Here is an 11,807-nt window from a genome sequence, read left to right as displayed (position 1 = left end):
TGCTGCGAGGGCTGGAGCAGCTCTGCTCTGGAGCCAGGCTGAGAGAGCTGGGCTGGGGCAGCCTGGACAAGAGAAGGCTCCTGAAGGGGAGACCTGAGAGCAGCTCCAGTGCCTAAAGGGGCTGCAGGAAAGCTGGAGAGGGGCTTGGGACAAGGGGAATGGCTTGAACCTGCCAGAACAGGGGAGACTGAGCTGAGCTCTGAGGCAGAAGCTGTTCCCTGTGAGGGTGCTGAGGCGCTGGCACAGGGTGCCCAGAGAAGCTGTGGCTGCCCCATCCCTGGCAGTGTTCAAGGCCAGGTTGGACACAGGGGCTTGGAGCTGCTGCTCCAGTGGAAGGGGTCCCTGCCTGTGGCAGGGGTTGGAGCTGGATGAGCTTTAAGGTCCCTTCAACCGACACCGTTCTCGGATCCTATGAACAATGGAGTAAGATAACGGAACGGGATCATTTCCCGACCCTCCCACTGTGTCCGTGCCTCACGCTGCGCACCCGTGATGCCCTCAAGCACTCACTGCGGGGCCTCCCGGTTCATGTCCGCCAGACCCCAGCTCCGCTCCCGGCCCGGCCGTGCCACCAGGAGTCACTCTCGGCCTCGGGGCCGGGGCCGCGCTCCGCACCCGTGTCCCTGCCGCTGCACGGCCGGGCCGGGGATGCCCGAAGGCCGCTGGGGCTGCATCTCGGGGCTCCCATCTCCCCCCATATCACTCAGGGCAGTTATTCCCCTCACACGCTGTGTCCGGTCGCTCCTCCCCTTTACCTCAGGCGGCCGCTCCTCAGCGTGGGTCCCCTCCGCTCTCCTCAGGTGCGGGCCGGGCCGGGCCCGTCCTCCGCCGGCGCCGCTCAGGAAGTGACAATCGCATTTCCTCCTCCCTCCTTCCCTTCTCACCCTCCCTCCGCCCGGCCCAGCGCCCGCCCCGCCCGCAGCACGGCGGCGGCGGCGGCGGCAGAGCAGCGCCGAGAGCCGGCCCGGCCGGGCCGCGCCGCCGCCACCACGGTAAGAGCGGAGCGGGGCCGAGCGCGGAGCGGGGCCGCGCAGCGCTGACACTCGCGGAGCGGGGACGCGCGGGGGGTCCGGCTCGGAACGGAGCTCCCTTTGTCCGCACCGTGCCAAGGCTGAACTGCATGGGGGGCGGCCGGACGGGACGGGGGTGGCAGCCTCCAAGCGGCTGGAGCCGCCTTTGTGCCCCGGGGACAAGCGGGTCGCGGTGGGCCCCCCCCGGTGCTGCGCGGTTGGGGCGCGGAGGAGCCGCCCCAGCGCCCCGAGGGAGGGTGATGGGCAGCGGGTGTGCGTGTGCCCGGAGCGGGCGGAGCAGAGCCGGGGGAAGGTCCCGCTCCGCCGAGTTTCGCCTTTGGGGAGCGAGCGTTCGGCTCCCCCTGCCATGGCTCTGCCCTTGCCTCTGCAGGCTCTTCCTCCCGACACGTGCTTTCCGTCCGCCGGGCCCCGAGTGATGTTTAACGGGGCTGCGCCGGTGTGGAGCACCCAGCATGAGGGGTCTGACCGGTCAGCGGAGCCGGAGATGTGGTTGAGTATCCCTGCAGGGATGCTCTCCGCGGCTGTCGGTGCCGAGCCACTCTGTTCGTGCCTGGCACATAGAGCCATAGGAGGAAGCAGGCAGCGATGGAGGGGTGCAGCGCTGTGCCCCCCATGGCTCCCGGTATAGCATCCCGGTTGCGGAGTTACCCTGTGAAGTCCATCAGTCTCGTTTCCCCGCTCCGGGACGCTAGGTTGTTCAAGTTACACAGTATCAAAGATTCCATGGGTAAAGGTGTCATGAATACGGGTTTTCTCCTCAATAACTGCAATTCCCTGTTGGAGAGGGAGCTTGCAGCACCACGATGCCTATCCCGGGGTAGTGCCGCCGTCTCTCCCCGTGCCGTGCGGTCTCCATAGACGCTGGTGTACCTTGGCAGCTCATCCCCTCCTTAGGAAACCCTCTGGAGGATAAAGCGAACGTAGTTTGTTCTGAGCTCTGATAGACGGAGCTTGGGCTGGCGATTGAAACCAGATGTGCATATTTTCCTTTTGAATCCGCAAACGATAACTAAAGTGTCATTTTGACAGATGAAAAACTCCTTGCAGATCGCAGAGGTAACACAGTGAAACCACGGAGGGCTCTGAGCATCTCTGCTCTTACCAATGCTCTGAGCTCCGGAGGTTGCTGCGGCATTCCCCCCTATGGTACAGCACAAGATTCCCTTGGCCTGCCTCTGCCGTGGGCAGAAATATGTACCAGGGGTTGGCTGAGGGCTGGAAAGAGAAGTAAAGAAACCCCAAAACAACGCAGATGATGTTTCTAGGGAAAATATTTAGGGTGGGTCATGAAACAGATTAATTGGAGAGATAGTGAAAAACCTGAATTTCAGAGCGGTTTGCCCTGTCCTTGCCTGTCCTGGCTCACTGTGGGTTTGAACAGAGCTTCTGGCTTATTTCTCTGTTCGTAAGAGTCCTCTGGAGGCTGAGGATGCTTGTGGTGGTGGGTGTGTTAGACTTGGCTCCAGCATGGCAGGCTCAGGGGTGCAGGATTAGGGCTGTGCATAGAATCATAGAATCCCAGACTGGTTTTTAAAGCTCATCCAGCTCCAAGCTTGGCCACGGGCAGGGACCCCTTCCACTGGAGCAGCTGCTCCAAGCCCCTGTGTCCAACCTGGCCTTGAACACTGCCAGGGATGGGGCAGCCACAGCTTCTCTGGGCACCCTGTGCCAGCGCCTCAGCACCCTCACAGGGAACAGCTTCTGCCTAAGAGCTCAGCTCAGTCTCCCCTGTTCTGGCAGGTTCAAGCCATTCCCCTTGGCCTGTCCCTACAGGCCCTTGTCCCAAGCCCCTCTCCAGGTTCCCTGCAGCCCCTTTAGGCACTGGAGCTGCTCTCAGGTCTCCCCTTCAGGAGCCTTCTCTTGTCCAGGCTGCCCCAGCCCAGCTCTCTCAGCCTCACAGCCTGTTCACCCCATGCTGGAGGCACTTTAATGGGAGAAGGACACAACCTGTTCGCTTTCAAAAGTGGGGGAAAAAAACCCAATCAGAACCCCCAGTCTAAACAACGTGCTGTGGGATTGTTTCCATCTCTCCACTTCAGAAGAGAAGAGGACTCCCCACCGAGCACAGCCACGTGGAGCATGGCCACGCATGCTGGCGGCCCTGCACTAGAATCCCTGGATCCAGACTTCCTCACTTCCAGGTTAAACCCAGAGCAGGGAGGGAAACCTGGCGATTCCCAGCTCTGCACTGGGCCAAGGTGTCTAGAAACCACATCAGTTATAGAAAGCAGATGGCCTTTGGGAGGAAGATCTGGCTGTCGAATGCAGAACTTTGCATGGAAAATCAGGGAGAATTAATTCAGCAGATAATTGATTTGTGTGAGTGAGATCCAGATGTTTATCTATGGAGATCAGGCAGACGGTGGGGCAGAGCCAGTGCTGATGGAGGCTGATTTTCAGCTCTGGAAACCTGCATGCATCAATACATGTGCATAGGCATGCAAATGGAATCACAGAGCCCCAGACTGGTTTGGGTTGGAAAGGACCTTAAGATCATCCAGTTCCAACCTGCTGTGGGCACGGATATCTCACATTAGACCATGTCACCCAAGGCTCTGTCCAACCTGACCTTGAGCACTGCCAGGGATGGAGCATAAGCCACTTCTTTGGGCACCAATAGGTGAACATAAGACTGATACAAATCCCCAAATCTGCTTCAGTTACTTATATGTAATTCAGTTTTTTAGCATCAAAGGCTTGCTTTGCTTGTGGAAAGGTTTAAGTAGAATGAGACATACACCTTTTTGCCCAAACACCCATATTTCTGTGCAAAAATACGTGGCCTCAAGGGTGATGGAGAGGGGATGAGGTTTGATCCAGTTTGTCCATTTTATTACTACTGGTTGACTCCTGATTTCCCAAATGACAGCTGTGTGGTTTGAGGCTGTTCTTCCTTTTCATTTCCTTCATATCATGTGCTGTAGAGCTTCTTTTCTTGATCTTCATTAGGATGGAGGCGGTTTGTCCTTCCCTTGTCAAATGTCAGGTAGAAAAGAGGACGTCCTGGGTTGAAAGGCTTGGGTTTGGGTTTGTTCCCTTCCCTTTTCACATGGTTTATAGAATGGTTTTGCTGGGAAATAGCCCTAATGAATGTTAATCTGTGGCAGAGCAGACTTTGGACCGACGGGCTGGGGCAGGGCTAGGTGCCAGAGATGCTCATAGCTCCTTGGAGAGCTCAGCCTGGAGGGGTTGGGTCTCCTTCCCACGTCGTGAGGGGAAGCAGAGCCTTTGCATCAGGTCTGCACTCAGCAGGACTCTATCCTGGGGTGAAAACACCTCCAGAACAACAATCCACATGTATATCTGTGGCCAGGGGGGGACCAGGCTAGCAGAGGAGCTGAGGAGCTCACTCCTTTGTAGCTCCTCAAGGAAGCTCTCCTCGTGGCTGACTTAGTTTTGCTCTTTTCTCCCCCAAAACGGGCAGGAGGAGGAAGAGGAAGCAAAGCTGCTGACTCAGGGAGACAGACCGAGAAGGAGGAGGGCTGTTGAGCAGCAGAGGGCTGTGTCTCCCCATGGTCCTCCATGCTTGGACCGATGCTGTGATGGAGCATTGTGGCAATAGCCGTCCATTGGCAGCCTCCCCTCGCACGCTGTAGGTTGTGTTGCAGGGGTCCCTGTGGGGCTGTACTAAAACACCACCAAACCAACAGCTCCTCCTGCACGTCTGCTCCCCACAGGGCTAAATATAAACGGGTCAGGCAAAGGGAAGGGAATTTTCCACCCTGCTACTTACTCATCTGGGCCTGATGGGGCATTCAGGCTTCTTGGGGGAGGCTCCCTGCTTGAGCCCTCTCCCCAGCACAGCTCCCTATGGAGATGAGACCTTCCATAAATCCCTTGGAGGAGGGCAGAGCAGCCCTGCTGCACTCAGGTATCCCTATGAGCAGTGTTGTAGTAGGAAAAAGGACTTTTCCAAGGTCACAGTGCACCCGGCTGCCCAGCAGTGTGTGCAGAGCAGCAGTGCAGAGCGTGGCTCTGGTGCAGTGGATCAGGGAGCAGATCCATGGGCTGGTTTGTTTTTCCAGCCTTTATGAGTTGGCTGCCTCCAGAGAGACAAGAATTCCCAAGCAGGAGTTGTTTCTGAAGGCCTGCCAAGCTGGTGTGAGCTCTGATAGTGCAGGCTGTGCATGTGGGAGCCTTTAGGCATCAACAGGAGAAGGGGCATTGAGCATTAAGTGTCATCATGGAGTTAATTTACAGCAAGCTTTATTCTGGCTTCAGGTGGTTGATCTGTGGGTTGAAGCCTATGAAGTTTGATATGGTTCATATGTGAGATACCACATCTTATGCGTCTGTCTGGAGAGGGGCTTTGGACAAGGGCCTGTAGGGACAGGCCAAGGGGAATGGCTTTAAGATGAAATAGGGTAGATTTGGATTAGACATTAGGAATAAATCCTTCAGTATGATGGTACTAGGGTGCCCAGAGAAGCTGTGGCTGCCCCATCCCTGGCAGTGCCCAAGGCCAGGTTGGACACAGGGGCTTGGAGCAGCTGCTCCAGTGGAAGGGGTCCCTGCCCGTGGCAGGGGTTGGAGCTGGAGGATCTTTAAGGTCCTTTCCAACCCAAACCAGGCTGGGATTCTATGCTCTAACATGTGCTATCTAAGGCAAATCAGATTTGATATGTTAGCAGCTGAAGTGCATGGAAGGAGGAACCTCCATTAGACTGACCTGGAGGAGCCCCAAAGCCTGCATGAAGCATGGCTGCTCCGACACCACAGGCTGTGGGTCCCTGCACCCATGGGGAGGGGAGCACCCAGGCAAGTTTGGCTCTATAATTGCCATATTTGATTAGTATTTTGGGAACTTGTTGAGCCAGTGCAGAAAGTCTGTTCTGGTGCATTGAGTTTCTGTGCATTCCCCCTAAACCAAAAAGCACCCAAGAGAAACTTGGTCATGGTTTTTGCTTTTCAAGGATTAAATATAGCAGCATCATTGGTGTCACTCCTCTGTAGCCCATTTGAGGCATCCCTTGGGCTGTATCATTCCCTATATTCATGGATCTTGGCCATAGCTTTTGCTTTCGACAGCCAAATTTCAGGGCTTGTGCTGTGCGGTAGGTATGGGACTGGAGTGAAAGAAGAGTTTCACTTTGTGGCTGTTTTGTGCTATATATCGTTACGTCTCCGAGGGTTTGTAAAGATGGAATCTGGCAAGCTCTGATGCAGCAGCTGGAAAGCTGCTCTCACTGCTCAAAACCAGCCCTTGAAAGCATGGACCAAAAAGCTTTCTGATGGCAGAGGAGAAGAGGGGCTTGGGGTGATGGTACAGGACATCACTGCTGTCAAGGTGCATTGGTGTCCAGTCTGGACTGGGGGGGGTCAAGAGATGCACCCCACATCCTGCTTCTAAATCCAAAGGCTCCTTCAGGGACAAACTGAAACACATTATGCACTTAACTTGCATTTAATAAACTTCTTTTCTGTCCTTTTGCCCATCATACTCTTGCAGTGACCTGACACAAGACTTCGTGCTCCTCTGCCTCAGCTGCCCCAGTTGTTCCACTGCTGTTATCGCTATTCTGCACCACTGGGAAATGTTAGGGAAGGAAAACTGTTAATGAAGACAACTGGTTGTGTCTCTGGTTAGGACAGCTGGGGGTGTTCAGCCTGCAAGGACCTTCTAACAGTCTTCTAATACCTAAGGGGCCTGCAGGAACTCTGGAGAGGGGCTTTTTGCAAGTGTATGTAGGGATAGGACAAGGGGAATGGCTTGAACCTGCCAGAACAGGGGAGACTGAGCTGAGCTCTTAGGCAAAAGCTGTTCCCTGTGAGGGTGCTGAGGCGCTGGCACAGGGTGCCCAGAGAAGCTGTGGCTGCCCCATCCCTGGCAGTGCTCAAGGCCAGGTTGGACACAGGGGCTTGGAGCAGCTGCTCCAGTGGAAGGGGTCCCTGCCCATGGCAGGGGTTGGAGCTGGATGAGCTTTAAGGTCCCTTCTAATACAAACCAGGCTGGGTTCTATGGCAGCACGGTTAGGCTGGTGCTGGTAGTTACTTTTTGTTCCGAGTGATGTTGGAAAGTCACAATAACTGAGTTTTGTATCTATGTGCTTATCTATGTATTAGTGAAAACAGCCTCCTGGTGTGCTGGGTAATAGTTGTCAATGCTATAAACCCACACCAAGTGTATATTAACCCCATTATCTCATGCTTTCTTTGTCCAAGCTGTTAGAAACAAATACTTTTGAAAGGGCAGGTTTTAATACTGTTCAACAGATGCCAAAAGCTACAACTGTGTGCCAAAACTGAGGATCTGTTGCAATTATAAAGATACAGAAAGCACTAAAACATTCAGTTTTGTTTCCTCTCTGTTAATTCAGATAAAGGTTGGCTCTTTACTGGGCTATCAGTTGTGTTATAATTTGAATACAGTGCAATGGATGGCGCTTCTTGGAGTGAAAGCATCATGGTTAATGAAGATTTAGTTATTCGTAGAATCCTAGAATCCCAGCCTGGTTTGTGATGGAAGGGACCTTAAAGCTCACCCAGCTCCAACCCCTGCCACAGGCAGGGACCCCTTCCACTGGAGCAGCTGCTCCAAGCCCCTGTGTCCAACCTGGCCTTGAACACTGCCAGGGATGGGGCAGCCACAGCTTCTCTGGACAAAGAGCTCCATATAGAGACTCTCACCCACTTTTTCAGTTGCCCATGGTTCACTTTGTTGATACATTACTTTTCCCGTGGAGGTTTTGGGTCAGTTATTGAGTATTTTAAACTTAATTTAACAAAGAATCCAACTCTCCAGTGTGATGGATGTGCCTGCCCCTTGCGTACCCCCATGATACACCATGAAGGTAGCAGGTTTAAAAGGAGCTGTATTACATCCAAAACAAGATCCCATCCAGCCTGTGAGGGGGCTGCTTTGCAACCTCCCTTCTGGTCCTCACTGTGCCACTCCAGTGGCTGTGCTGGGACATGATGGGGATACAGCAGCAAACTTGAGGCAAAGGGCACTGAGGCAGGAGAGCCATGCTCCTGGCCACTGCTCCAGGTACCACCAGTTGTAGTAGCTCTCTGAGTTAACTCTTGCTGGAGCATGTCTCCTAGAAAAGCCACCCAGTGCAGAGATGCAGACATAGTGCTGATGGAGAACCCACCGCAGCCATTTGTTCTGCTGGTCATTTATTGCATGGGCTGTTCAGGAATACGTTGCACTTTGCCCTCACTTGGAATCTGTGTAGTTCTGCCTTCCTGCAGCGCTGGGTGCTGGTCTGCTCCCTCTGAAGGACCTGCTTGGACCTTCTTACCTCTCTGAAGGCAGCCAGGGTGTCCCTGAGCAGTTAACACTTCCCCCATGGAGCTGTACCTGTGTCTTAGGTCCTCCTCAGTTACTCCTGGGATCTTCAGACCTTAATCAGACTTCACTGAAGGCTATAGTAGGGCCTGAAGTGCAGTGCCTGTACTGGTTGTGGAGTGCAGAGCCCAGAGGCAATACCATCTCTCATCCTTCTGGATCAAGACCAGGTTGGATGAAGCCTTGGGTGATATGGTTTAGTGTGGGGTGTCTCTGCCCATGGCAGGGGGGTTGGAACTGGATGATCTTGAGGTCCTTTCCAATCCTAACTATTCTATGATTCTATATCTCACATTTATCCAGCCCATGGTCCTATCTCCCACATGCCTGTGCAGTGCTGGAGCCTGGGGATGTGTCCTTGTCTTTGAGGTGTCTTTTAAGCAATACATTTCTTAAGCAGTATCTTTAATGGCTTTTAAGTTTTAAAGAGGGGAGACTGAGCTGAGCTCTTAGGCAGAAGCTGTTCCCTGTGAGGGTGCTGAGGCACTGGCACAGGGTGCCCAGAGAAGCTGTGGCTGCCCCATCCCTGGCAGTGCTCAAGGCCAGGTTGGACACAGGGGCTTGGAGCAGCTGCTCCAGTGGAAGGGGTCCCTGCCCGTGGCAGGGGTTGGAGCTGGAGGAGCTTTAAGCATCCCTTCCAACCCAAACTAGTCTGGGATTCGATGATCTTAACATTGCAGTTAAAACCATGCTGGTTGCTTCTCTCCATTCTGTATCGTCACTTTGTTCTCTACCAGTCCTGAGTCACACAGCGCTGATTTTCCCCTTTCCTTCCCAATTCCTGCCAGTAATACTACATGGGAGAAGGTGAAAGCCCAGTTTCTGTTGAGCCAGGTTATTTGCAGCCCTGAGATGGGTCAGTGTCTGTGCTCTGATGAAGGCTGTTGTACCAGCGCTCCCTTTCCCAGCACAAAGGCATCAGTGAGCTGAGAGCTCACTTCTCTATGTTGGTAACTGTGCTTCCTGGCTCCCCATCCTTGCACAGAAACCTGAGCTCTGCAGGGCTCCTTCTCCTCTGGGAACATCGGCGGTCACGGCTCCAGAGGGTTTTTGGCAGGATCTTATAAACTTTGAAGGTGTAAATTATTTGGAGCTATTGTTTAAGGAAGAGCTATATTTAGTGCCTGCTGTTTAATATCATCCCCAGCTACTCCTGACAAAGCTGACCACATCATTCTACTTTGTCCTTAGAGTGGTGTTTAACATATTCACCATTTCTTCCTTTTTCCTGCTTCACACATGGTGTTCCTGCCGTTCTTTCTGATTGAGCAATGTTGTCAGTGTTGTCCTGAATGTCTACAAAAGGATCTGTGCCTTGTCTCCTAGAATCCTAGCATGGTTTTGGGTTGGAAGGGCTCTTAAAGCTCATGCAGTTCCACCCCCCTGCCATGGTTTCCTAGCAGACTCTGATGTTTAACTTGCATTCCCATGCATTTTACGATGGTGGTGTTATTTTAGGGACTTCATAATGAGTTACAAACTCTAGGATCCATTAATTCCTTCTCTCATTAGCGTAGGAAGTTGGTATGTATTTTTCCATGGGATGGAGGTGGACATTTTCGCTGCCCTGTTTGTACTGGGCAATCATTCCTGTTTGTGCACTGGCGCGGTTCCCTTCCCGATAGCCTGCTGGAAGCTCTGGAGCCGGGATGGGATGCAGCATGATTTAGGTCAGTTCTCCTCAGGATGCTTCCTGGTTCACACCACGCTGCTATTGGGACCAGACCTCTCTGTCCTTTGGGCTTCTCATTTGCACAGCACAAAGGAATCTGTTTCTCCTCCTAATTTTCACCTTTGAGGTGGGAGAAAGAGGGATATATGGAGACTACCCAGAGATGGAGACTCTTGGGGTGGAAAATGCAGCTGGGCTATTTTCCCTGCCTTTACTGCATGTTCACACTGCCATAAATGAGCTCGAGGAAGGCTGGGCAGGATGGTGTTTCTGCCAGCCCAAATAAAAGCAGGGACTGTTTTCATTTCCACTTACTTTCTTATTTTTAACCCTTTTTTCCCCATCTCCAAGATGAGCTGCAAAATCCGGGCTTTTATGGATGCCAGGCTCATCCTACCCTGCTCCTGCTGCATGGGAATCGGGCATCTCCAGGGGATAAAGCATCCTAACACTGGGAATATTGTCTTCTGCAGGAACTACTTGTCTGCCCAGTGGGTACCTCGCTTTGGGGCACTGAGAGGCAGCTCATTGTACCCCAGGACTATATGGAATGGGGGAAGGTGTTTCACTGCCCTTCCCTTGGCGAGCACCCGAAGGAGCAGGAGGTTTGGGCTCTACGTGCTGCTGACACCTTGCAGGAGTTCACAGTGTGTTAGAGCAACAGATTCTCAATTATTCCAGCCTCCCTGCTATATTAGAAGCTGAAACCCAAGTCCAAGCTCTCAATGAATGACTCCGTGGAAATGCTGTCGGGCGCATTTCGGTGCTGCTTTGGCTTTGATTTGAATGGGTAAACATGGTGAGAGGGTGTTTGCTTTGACTTCTTCCTCATAGCGAAAAGCTTCTTTTGAGGGAAGGTGAAGCCTCCAGTGCTACTCCTCATCACAGCATTAGAGCATTCCGCCCATGGCTTGGTGTTGACGATGCCTTCATGGCGTGCCTGGGCCCCAGGCTTGCCCAGCAGCAGTGGAAAACTCCAGTATTAGGGATGCTTTGTGCCCAGGGCTCTGCTCACCGGTGTGAATAACCCTCCCCCAGTCCGGTTCTCCTGAGTGCAGCATCATCATCCCAGTTTGGATGATGCTGCAGGGCATCCTTGGCTTTTGAAGGCATCTCCCCCTGCTTGTCTCACACTCTTAAGCTCTGTTCCCTTTGAAGCTTCCCAAAATTCTACAGGGATGCTGGAGAGGGACTCTTCATCAGGGACTGTAGTGATAGGACAAGGGGTAATGGGTTCAAACTGAAACAGGGGAAGTTTATGTTAGATACAAGGAAGAAGTTCTTTACTGTGAGGATGGTGAGGTGCTGGCACAGGGTGCCCAGAGAAGTGATAAATGCTCCAAGCCTGGCAGTGTTTAAGGCCAGGTTGGACACAGTCTTGGATGATGTGGTCTGGTGTGAGGTGTCCCTGCCCATGGCAGGGGGTTGGAAGTGGATGATCTTAAGGTCCTTTCCAACCCAAACCATTCTGTGATGCTGTACACCAGGTTTCCATGTCAGAGACAGTCTTTGCCTCATGGTGGGCAGTCGCTGGAGGACGCAGGGTGCATACAGCCCATCTTCTCCTTACCCTGCTGCCTTAGGAAGAGCCTCCCTCTCCTCCTCACCCAATCCCCATCTCCACCAGCGTTATCAAAACCAGCTCCTTGGCAGCCCGTGCACGTAGGAGCTGTCTTCTGGTAACAGATTGTTATGTATTTAATGAACCCAAGGGAAACAAGAGATCCGAGGGCTGCAGGGCGATGCAAGTTTGCTGCTCAGTCTGCCAGATTCACACTAATTCAGACAACTCACAGATGTTTGGCTCCTCGTT

General features: G+C 53.2%; 1 protein-coding gene across 1 annotated transcript in view; it reads left to right on the top strand.

Annotated features, from left to right (window-relative positions):
* The first annotated feature begins 930 nt into the window (after positions 1-930).
* Positions 931-11,807, top strand: part of FAM53B (family with sequence similarity 53 member B) — a 45,627-nt gene continuing 34,750 nt past the window's right edge. The window contains exon 1 of the mRNA XM_034062367.1: positions 931-992. The gene's annotated coding sequence lies outside the window, so the exon portion shown is untranslated. The remainder of the gene's footprint in view (positions 993-11,807) is intronic.

Source organism: Melopsittacus undulatus, chromosome 4, assembly GCF_012275295.1.
Source record: "Melopsittacus undulatus isolate bMelUnd1 chromosome 4, bMelUnd1.mat.Z, whole genome shotgun sequence".
Lineage (NCBI taxonomy): Eukaryota > Metazoa > Chordata > Aves > Psittaciformes > Psittaculidae > Melopsittacus > Melopsittacus undulatus.
Note: the sequence above shows the minus strand (reverse complement) of the source record. Positions and strands in the feature narration are given on the sequence as shown.